At 43.7% G+C, this 9,531-nt stretch overlaps 1 protein-coding gene across 1 annotated transcript in view; it reads right to left on the reverse strand.

The window, feature by feature from the left end:
- The window catches only part of ADIPOR2 (adiponectin receptor 2), a 75,407-nt gene extending 70,383 nt beyond the window's left edge, over nt 1-5,024 (reverse strand). Inside the window, exon 1 of the mRNA XM_081083643.1 lies at nt 4,846-5,024. The gene's annotated coding sequence lies outside the window, so the exon portion shown is untranslated. The remainder of the gene's footprint in view (nt 1-4,845) is intronic.
- Nucleotides 5,025-9,531: the final 4,507 nt, after the last annotated feature.

Here is a 9,531-nt window from a genome sequence, read left to right on the forward strand (position 1 = left end):
AAGAGCACAAGAATATGGACAATTAGCTGCTAAAGTTTGCATTCCAGGAACATAAGTTCTGGAAGCTGAGGAAGAGAATGCTGAGAATGATAAAGATGGCTGAGGAAGTACCAGTCTCATTGAAGAGGAGGATGGTGGGTAAATGGGTTTATGTGCACCATTCTTCTTATGAACAAGAAATCTCCAAGAAGCTGAACAGCTTCATGGAAGAGCCAGGATGTTCAGTTAGAAAATAATCAGCATTACTTCAGAGAAAAGCAGTTGGCACTACAAGATAAACTTTTGAAAGAGAAAAGGAATGAAGTAACTCTCAAGTTTTCTACTCTCCAAGGAGAATGCTAAGTATATGTAATTAATCTGCAAATTAGTGAATCAAGAATGTTTATTTGCATCAAAAAGTTCAGAAGCGCTATTACTTTGAAAACCACCTACTAGTAAAAAGCACACTGCTAAACAATGACTGGTTTGATGCCACTTTTTAAAAAACAATTCTGCAACACAAAAAATAAGCCTAATATAAACTACATTTTATTTAATAGCAATGCAACAATATTGGTTCATCAATTATAACTAGAGGCCCGGTGAACGAAATTCGTGCACTGGGGGCAGAGGGGCCGGGGGGGGGGGGGGGGGGCGGGGGAGGTCCCTCAGCCCAGCCTGCACCCTCTCGCAGTCCAGAAGCCCTGCAATCAATCACCCCAAAGAGGTAGGCCCCACCCACCTGGCTGCGATAGATCGCCCCAGAGAGGCCCTACCCACCCGCCACAGCCTGCTGGCCAATGGCCTGGGCCTCCCTCTTTGGGGCGATCAATCGCAAGCCCCCCGATCAATTGTCCTGCAGAGGGTGGCCTGGGTCTCCCTCTTTGGGGCAATCACGGAGCCCCCCCACCGGCCAGTGGCATGGGCCTCCCTCTGCAGGGTAATCATAGGGTGATGGCTGGGCCACCCCCAAACAATCACGTCGCAACCGCCTTGGCTGACCTAGCACCAGTGCATGCCATAACATGGTGGTCGGGATGGTCATTCTGCTGTTCAGCCGTTCGGTCCATTTGCATATTATACTTTTATTATTATAGATATGTCACATTATGCAAAATACTATTAACAACGAAAAATGGGGGATGAACGATATGGGAACTTTCTGTACTAGCTGCATAAATTTCTGTAAATCTAAAACTGCTCTAAAAAATAAAGTATTGCCCTGGTCAGGTAGCTCAGTTGATCAGAGCGTTGTCCTGATATGCCAAGGTTGCAGGTTCAATTCCCTATCAGGGTACATACAAGAATCAACCAATAAATATATAAATAAGTGGAACATTGGTGGAGGGAGTTAATTGAGGGGGGGAGGGGAGAAACACCTGTAATACTTTCAACAGTAACAATAAATTTTAATAAATAAGTAAATAAAGTAGAACAAATCGATGTTTCTGTATCTCTCTCCCTCCTCCCTCTCCAAAATCAATAAGTAAAAAAATTTAAAAATAACTTTAAAAGAAAAAGTACTAATTTTTTTTAAAACCTGCAGATTTGCAAATCAACATTTGCAAATGAGGACAAAGAGTTGGAGAGTTCTATATCAAATTGTTAACAGTGGTTTTCTACAGAGTGAAATGGAAAGAGGAACACAAGGAGGAACTTTTACATAATATGCCTCTAGACTGTCTAAATTTTCTTCACTGAACAGTTCTGTAAGGATAGGCTCTGTAACATATTGAGGGTCTCAGTCCCAAAACCATATTGCATGGATTCAAATCCCAGCTCCACCATTAACTAGCTGATAAATTTGGGTAATTTCTCTATGCCTCCGTTTCCTCATCTGTGAATAGGGATAATAGTATGTGTCCCCACAGAACTGCTGGAGATATTACATGACTTACTACATATAAAGTGTTGGAAAACTATCTAGTACACAGTAAGTGCTCAAAAAATGGTGTTCACCACCACCACCACCATCATCATCAAGTATATATTATTCAACATCAAGCATCTATTATTCCTAACTTTTTAAAACTTTGACTAATAAGACAAATCAGGAAAACTTGGTCCTCAAGTGCAGAATCTTTGTATACAAATGTATACCATTGCAAATTAAAATAACCTAAGATTTTTTAAGCAAATTACAAATCAACACTTAATAATATGAGCCAATTTATGTAAAAATATTCACTAACAAATTCTATAAAAACAATCACAAAAACAAACCCCTCTGAGTTATATGATTCTGGATAATTTTTACTTTCTCCTTTACATTTTCCTGAATCATTTTAATTTTCTACATGGAATGTTAATTTAAAAAAAGCAGGAGCCCTGGCCAGTGTGGCTCAGTTGCTTGGAGCATGATCCCATACACTAAAAGGCTGCAGGTTCTTTTCCGGGGCACCGTACATACCTGGGTGTGGGTTCCATCCTCAGTCGGGGCACATATGGGAAGCAACTGACCAATGTTTCTCTTTCACATCATGTTTCTCTCTTTCTCTCCCCCCCGCTCCTCTCTCTAAAATCAATAAAATATGGCCATGCACTTGGGTCCCCTCCCTAAAGAAGAAAGATTTCTATAATAAAACACTGCTTTTGCTTAAAAATAAATAAAATATTAAAAATAAAATAAAGCAGGAGTCAGTTTACTTTTTCTATTAAGGAATAGATAATAAATATTTTAGGCTCTGCAGGACATATGGGTCTCTGTCCCAATTACTCAACTTACCAATGCACCACAAAGCAACCACAGACAATATCTAAACAAACACATACATTATGTCCCAACAAAAAATTTACAAAAACAGGCAGCCGGCAGAACTTGGCCCATAAGCTGTAAAGTTTGCTGACCCCTGAAATGAAGAATACAATTTTCATTTTGGAAAACAAAATGTGATTTATACCCAAGTGCATCAGCTATATTGATTACTGATAAGAGGGAAAATCCATTCACTTAGAAAAACACTCTGGAAATCCTCCTCTCATCCCTAGAACCCCAGTAATGAGAAAATTTGCCTAAAATCATATGCTGGTGGGTGGGCAGTTAAAATAGAGGCTAAAAGAAATATGCCTTTCATGCTTAAGTCAATTTGAAAGTTTTCAAAGTGCATAATAATTCACCACCAAGCAGCTGCTACCACATGTGTGGAAGTCCTGCATACTGATGAAATGATTTTAGTTATAGATCATCACAGTCACCACTCTGACAGATTTCTAAGAATGAAAACATCTATGAACAACAGCATCAGAAATGAAATTTCTATGAAATGAAACATTTTAAAAATCTATGAAATGCTAACATAATAAATGTCAGAGCGCGGTAAAAGGAGAGACAGAAAGGTGGCCCTTGATATGAGGGCATTTCAAACTACCTAAGTGACATATGATCTCCCCCACCCCCCCAAAAAAATAAAGCTTTGGCCTGAAGGAAATGAATTTTAACATTTCACTGAGAAGAGTTTTGTGATCAAATGATTTTAAATGTGACTAATTTCTTGGAGTTTCAAATGGTTTAGGGAGGGGCTGTTTTAGAAAAAGATATAATAGGACTAAGGTAAGGCTGAGAAGTCATGTCTAAAATGAAAATACTAAAAATCATTCTAGCCCTGGCCAGTGTGGCTCAGTTGGTTGGAGCACTGTCCCATCCATACACCAAAGGTGGTGGGTTTAATTTATGGTCTGGGCACATACCCAGGTTTTAGGTTTCCTACAGGAGGCAACCAATCGATGTTCTCCCTCTCTCTCTTTCTCTCTGAAGTTAATTTTTTTAAATCGTTCTACTGCCCTAGCCGGTTTGGCTCAGTGGTCGGAGCGTCAGCCTGCGGACTGCAGAGTCCCAGGTTCGATTCCGGTCAGGGGCACTACCTCCGTTACAGGCTGGATGCCCGCTCCCCGGCCCCCGGGGTGCGGGAGGGAACCAACTGATGTCTGTCTGTCTCTCTGCCTCTCTCTCTCTCTCTCTCTCTCTCATCGTGTTTCTCTCTCGCTGTCTCTCACATGCTCTTCCACTCGGTCTAAAAAAAAATCAACAGAAAAAATATCCTCGGGTGAGAATTAACAATTAACAAAATAAATAAATAAATAAATAATCCTACTAAAAAAAAAATCATCCTACTGTTTAAAAAAAAATGTCAGCAGCCTGCAATGAAGTCAGATCAACCACTAAAATCCCAGGTGGACATTTGAGTCTTTCTACCAAAATTCACTGCTGGGCTATCACGTTCAGTTGTCAAAATTCCAGAAGCAAACGTTTAAAGAAGGTCAAAAGCCAGGAGGAGGGTTAAAGGACCTATTAGTTTCCAAGCCACAGTCTCTCGCGGACTGGCACCCTTGTTATCAACAGTTTTCAGAGCAGCACAGCTGAGAGCCGGGAAGCCCAATCGGACTTGGGAAAACGGAGCCCAAGTTGCTCTGCCAGCCAGGTGGCCCGCAACGCCGCCGTGGAGGAGGTGAGGGGCATTCCCCGCTCCATACCCTGTCCAAGTAGCACTGGGCAGAACCCATTCGACGCCGGTACCCAAGAAAGTACTACAAGTGACAAAGGAGACGGAAATGGGAAAACGGGGGGCAGATTCTCTCCGCGGGGAGTGAGGGGAGGCAACTGCAGGCGGAGGGAGGAGAGCTAGAGGGTTCTGGACCCTCTGCCCAGAGGGGCGCGGCGGGAGAGGTAGAAAGGAGGGCGGACCCAGGCCCCTCACGACACACGGTCCGGGGCGGGCGGATCAGGTGAAGAGGCCAAGTTCAGGGCGGGGACGAACGCACGCTCCCCGGCCCACACCCGGACACTCGTCCCCTCAGCCGTCACGTCCTCCCGACCCGAGCTCTACCGCTTCGCCCGGGAAAAGGCGCGCACACTCCAGAGACCCTCACCCGGAGCTTGTCGCCGCCTCGCCGCGCGTCTCGGACGCCTCGGGAACCACAGGTGAGGGGAAGGGGAGAAGGGGGGGCAGATGAGGGAAGGAGCCCAACTCGGTACAGCCGTGCCGCTGCCGCCGCCGCGATACCGAGTCTTAGATCGTCCGCCCGCCCCCACGGCCGCACGTCGCCGTGACTCGCACGCGAGGCGGTAAGACCCAATAAGACCACACCTTGAGCGCAGCCGCACTGGCGAAAACCGGAAGCTGCTTCTCGTACCGCAGAACCTGGGTGCATCCTGGGAATTGTGGTTCAGCCTGGGGCTCGATGAAAGCTGTGCTGCGCGTCCAGGGACCAAGAGGAAACGCTCCACTGGCGCGCACATAAATTCCCTTCGTTTGTTTCCCTCCCACCGATAAGGAAAGCGGTTTAGATGAGAAGAATCGGGGCCTTCCTAGTTCGGGGACGCTTTTCCCAGTCTCTGTGGATACGGGTTACACACACCTTGGGCAGAAGCCAAAATTTAGGGGTTTAAGCCAGATCGTGTGTTTCTGCCAACGGCCAATATATTGTTAGACGTCGTCTCTGAAAGCTTCGGAAATAAATCCGAAAGCATTAGCCGAATCTTTCCCAAAACAAAAGCGTTTGCCTGTTAAATCCTGTGTCCATTTACCCAACATGAGTGATTTTTTTTCTACATGTGAGCTTTTAATTGAGCTCTAACTTAGAAAACAAGAGCAGGTTTGGTTACGTACTTATTCTGGAAGCAGAGGAAGTACAGTGTAGGACCTGGCATAGAAAAATGTTTTCACATTCAGTTCTAAGAGGAATTTATCATACTCTGAAGAGGTCATTGTCTTAACACTCTTGCTATTGACTAAATGAAATCCGCCCCTTTCAAGAACATCTATGCCCATGGCTGTGCTTCCATTGGACCACAGCAACACAAAACAAAGGATGCCCGAAGAAGCTCCACAGAAAAAGCTTCATATCGGTATAAGACCTTGAGTCTGATTATGTGCGGAAAAAATAAAAATGGAGAACTCTTCAACTTGGAAATGTAAATTCTAAGAAGTTATTAAAGTTACTAAAATCACACACAAAAACATGAATAATATGGTCTTAACACAGGTATTTGAGAGCTAAAGGCCACCCAGGTAAGCTTGAAAGATAAAATTAGTATAAGTAAAATTATTAGAACTAAATTTAAAGGAACTAATTCCCTTCAAGTAGTAGTTTACATTGAAAATATTAATTATGTTTTTTAATTTCCATAATTTGTAAAGACATAACAATAATGTCATCTATTTTTCTAGGTAAAAACAAACTTTTGAGATTGGAATCAAGGAAGACATACACCTACCTCCATAACAATCAGAAACAGAATACAGTGCCTTTGAATAGAAAATTTGACCCAGTATGCCAACTCACATAGGGCAAAAATGAGAACAAGAACCTGAGGCTTAATAAGAGGTCTACTAAAGGTGACAGAACTATATAAAAAAGACAATTAAAAAAGAGATCATTCAGGGATTTCAGATCTTTTCTGCATAGTTCTCTCAATCTTGCTTTGACAAAACAATGCGCTTTACTCAAAGAGCTTCCTCTGGAACACTCCATTGTATGCTAAAACATGTGAGAATGAGCCTTAATGTTTTCCCATCAAGATTTTACCTATCATTCTCTGTCACCTGAACCCCAACCCTTTTTCAGCTAATGCAGATGTTGCCACCATCCTTAACCTGAGGGACAATCCCACGGCCATGGCTTCCTTCACCATATCCCATACCTAAATGCCACCATTACGTGTTCCAAAGCAGATTTTTCTGGCTTCTCTCGGCCACTAATCTTTATATGCTGTCTTCTGACTAGAACCAAAGGGAACCATCAGTAAAGTCTTATATCCTCCAGTGTCATCTGAGGACCCATTTTTATGGTGTCACACTTCTCCACAGGAAGTGGAGTGCCTTGGTGCTACATCTTCTGCAGCACCAAGGAAAAAGTCCCTTTCACCCTGCTCCCCATACTAGCCACCAGTGACCCAACAGTGCTCTGTGGCACAGCTAGTCTGATGTAGTCACCTCCACAATTATCAGATGTTGACAAGGCGAACGCATCACTGGGTGAGTAACATTCATAATCCAGTTGCAGATATCCCCGAATGAGACTTCAGCGACACTACAATATTTTGCTGAAATGATGATATTGGACTTGGTCTAGGGACAGACTTATCCTCCATTGTGATATGCAAGCCAATAGCCAATGAGAATTGGAGATATATCCAAAGCAGCAATTTTCAACAGTTATGCCAAAAGTATTATTAAAACATGCAATACCTGACTTTGGCAAGTCACTTTGGAGCAAAAAGGACAGGTAATTACTATCATTATTATCTTGTAAATCAATCAAAATGATACCTATTTTTTGTCAGATTGGCAAAAAAAAATGTTTTTTTTTCAGTGTGCTGCAGAATTTTAGTAATTAATTTATGTGTGCCATGAGATGAAAAAGGTTGAAAATTGCTGATCTAAAGCAACAAGCAAATGGAGGTGAAGCTTTCAAATTCTTTAAGGTAAAAAAAAAAATCCTAGACCCCATTGTGAATTTAACTTGAGATCATAACTGGTTTTTGTTGCTTCTCCCATAAAGAAAAGAAAAATGATTTCATTTATTATTTTTTTTAAAATTACTATTTTAAGAAGAAAAAAACAAATTATTTGGCCAGTGAAAACCAAAATTAGTAATCTTCTTTGTGCTGTGTCTACAACTTTTCCAAAAAAATCACAAAGGGAAATTAACAGCTTCGTAATTACAAAATACTTAAAACTAGCCTGAAGGACAAAATGGAAGATGGACCATAAAAGAGGTAACCCCTGCCACCCAAAAAAGAGCAAGAACTGTCAAATCAGTCTGTGATTGTCTCCTATGTATGCTGTAGTAGAGGAAAACCTTCCTTCCACCCTCCTAGAATCTGTGGTAGACTAAGAATTAAGCTGACATAAGACAGATTAGCAGGAGAAAAACTTACGTTTATTTAATATTTTTATCTACACACAGGGGTCTTTAGAAGGAAAACAAAGACCTGAAGAAGTAGTTAGACTCAACAGCTTATAAACCTTTTTTCAAAAAGAATGGAAAATTGTGGGGATGTGACAAAGCAAAGGGACTTGGACTAAGGACAGTAAACTATGGGACAATGATTAGGAAATATACAGGAGAAACTAATGGGAGATTGAGGTTACTTTATTCTTTTATTTATTTTTTTATTGATTTTATTTATTTTTTAAACTCTTTATTGTTGAAAGTATTACAGATGTCTCACTTTTTCTCCCATTGCCCCCCTCCACCCCATTCCCACTCTGCCCCAGGCCTTCCCCCATTGTCTATGACCATAGGTAATACATATCTATAGATATAAAAGCCTAAGCAACCGGCCGACTGGTAGCTACGATGCACATTGACCACCAAGGGGCAGATGCTCAATGCAGGAGCTGCCAAGCTGTGGTGACTTGGCAACTGCGATTCTCGGGTGACACACCCAGAATCAGAAAGGAGGGAGCCTGATTCCAGGTTGCGTCACCCGAGAACCGCCCTCTCGCAATCTGGGACCCCTCGGGTGATGTTGGAGAGCTGGTTTCGGCCAGATCTCCGCAGGCCAGGCCGAGGGACCCCACCGGTGCACGTGCACCAGGCCTCTAGCCCATTGGCTCCCCACTTCAGGTCTGACTCCCCACCGGGCCTGTAGCCCATTGCAGAGGTCATGGGTCTGGCCCTTACAGATACTTCTCGACTCAGTTAGCTAAATGATGAGACACACAGGACCTACTGGCTGTGGCACCGGCTTAATATCGATTTCCAGTGGAGGCAGTGAATTTTCCCGCTACCACACTCAGCTGGGAAAACGGCAGTGGCTTCCCTCCTTCCAGGTGGACAGCAGAGCCAGGGCAACCTCCAGGGAGGGAAGGCGGTGAAGGAACAGCTCAGGTGGGAAAAAGAAGGTTCCTGCCACCACAGGACTCTGCCTGGGCAGAAGGGCCTGGGTGGGAGCCTGACATTGAGCAGGGTCCTGCCCTAGGCTGACTAGGTTCCAGGCTAAGTAAATCCTGTTTGCTGAATGATTGCATTTTGCAGCTAAATGCCCACAAGTCATCAGTTACTGCCGAACTTAGGATAAAGTGAGATGAAAGAAGTGAGACAGATAAAAAGAGAAAGTGAGATAATATTGGGAAAAGAGAGGAGAGAGCCCGATTCTGGGGTGCGTCACCCGAGAACCGCCCTCTCACAATCTGGGACCCCTTGGGGATGTCAGAGAGCCGGTTTCGGCCCAATCCCTGCAGGCCAAGCCAAGGGACCCCACCCGAATCTGTGCACCAGGCCTCTAGTCTATATATATGAAAGCCTAAGCAACCATCTAACCATTCGACTGGTATCTATGACACACACTGACCACCAGGGGGCAGATGATCAACACACAGGCATGGAAACATGGAACAGACTGATGAATCTCAGAGGGAAGCGGGGAGCAGGGAGGGCTGGAAGAGATTAATCAAAGATCTTATATGCATACTAGAGGCCCAGTGCACAGATTCATGCACTGGTGCGTTCCCTTGGCCTGGCCTGAGGGGATCGGGCCGAAACCAGCTGTCCGACATCCCCTGAGAGGTCCCAGATTACAAGAGGGTGCAGGCTAGGCTAAGGGAC

The sequence above is a fragment of the Myotis nattereri genome, assembly GCF_964212035.1.
Source record: "Myotis nattereri genome assembly, chromosome: 2".
NCBI classification, from domain to species: Eukaryota; Metazoa; Chordata; class Mammalia; order Chiroptera; family Vespertilionidae; genus Myotis; species Myotis nattereri.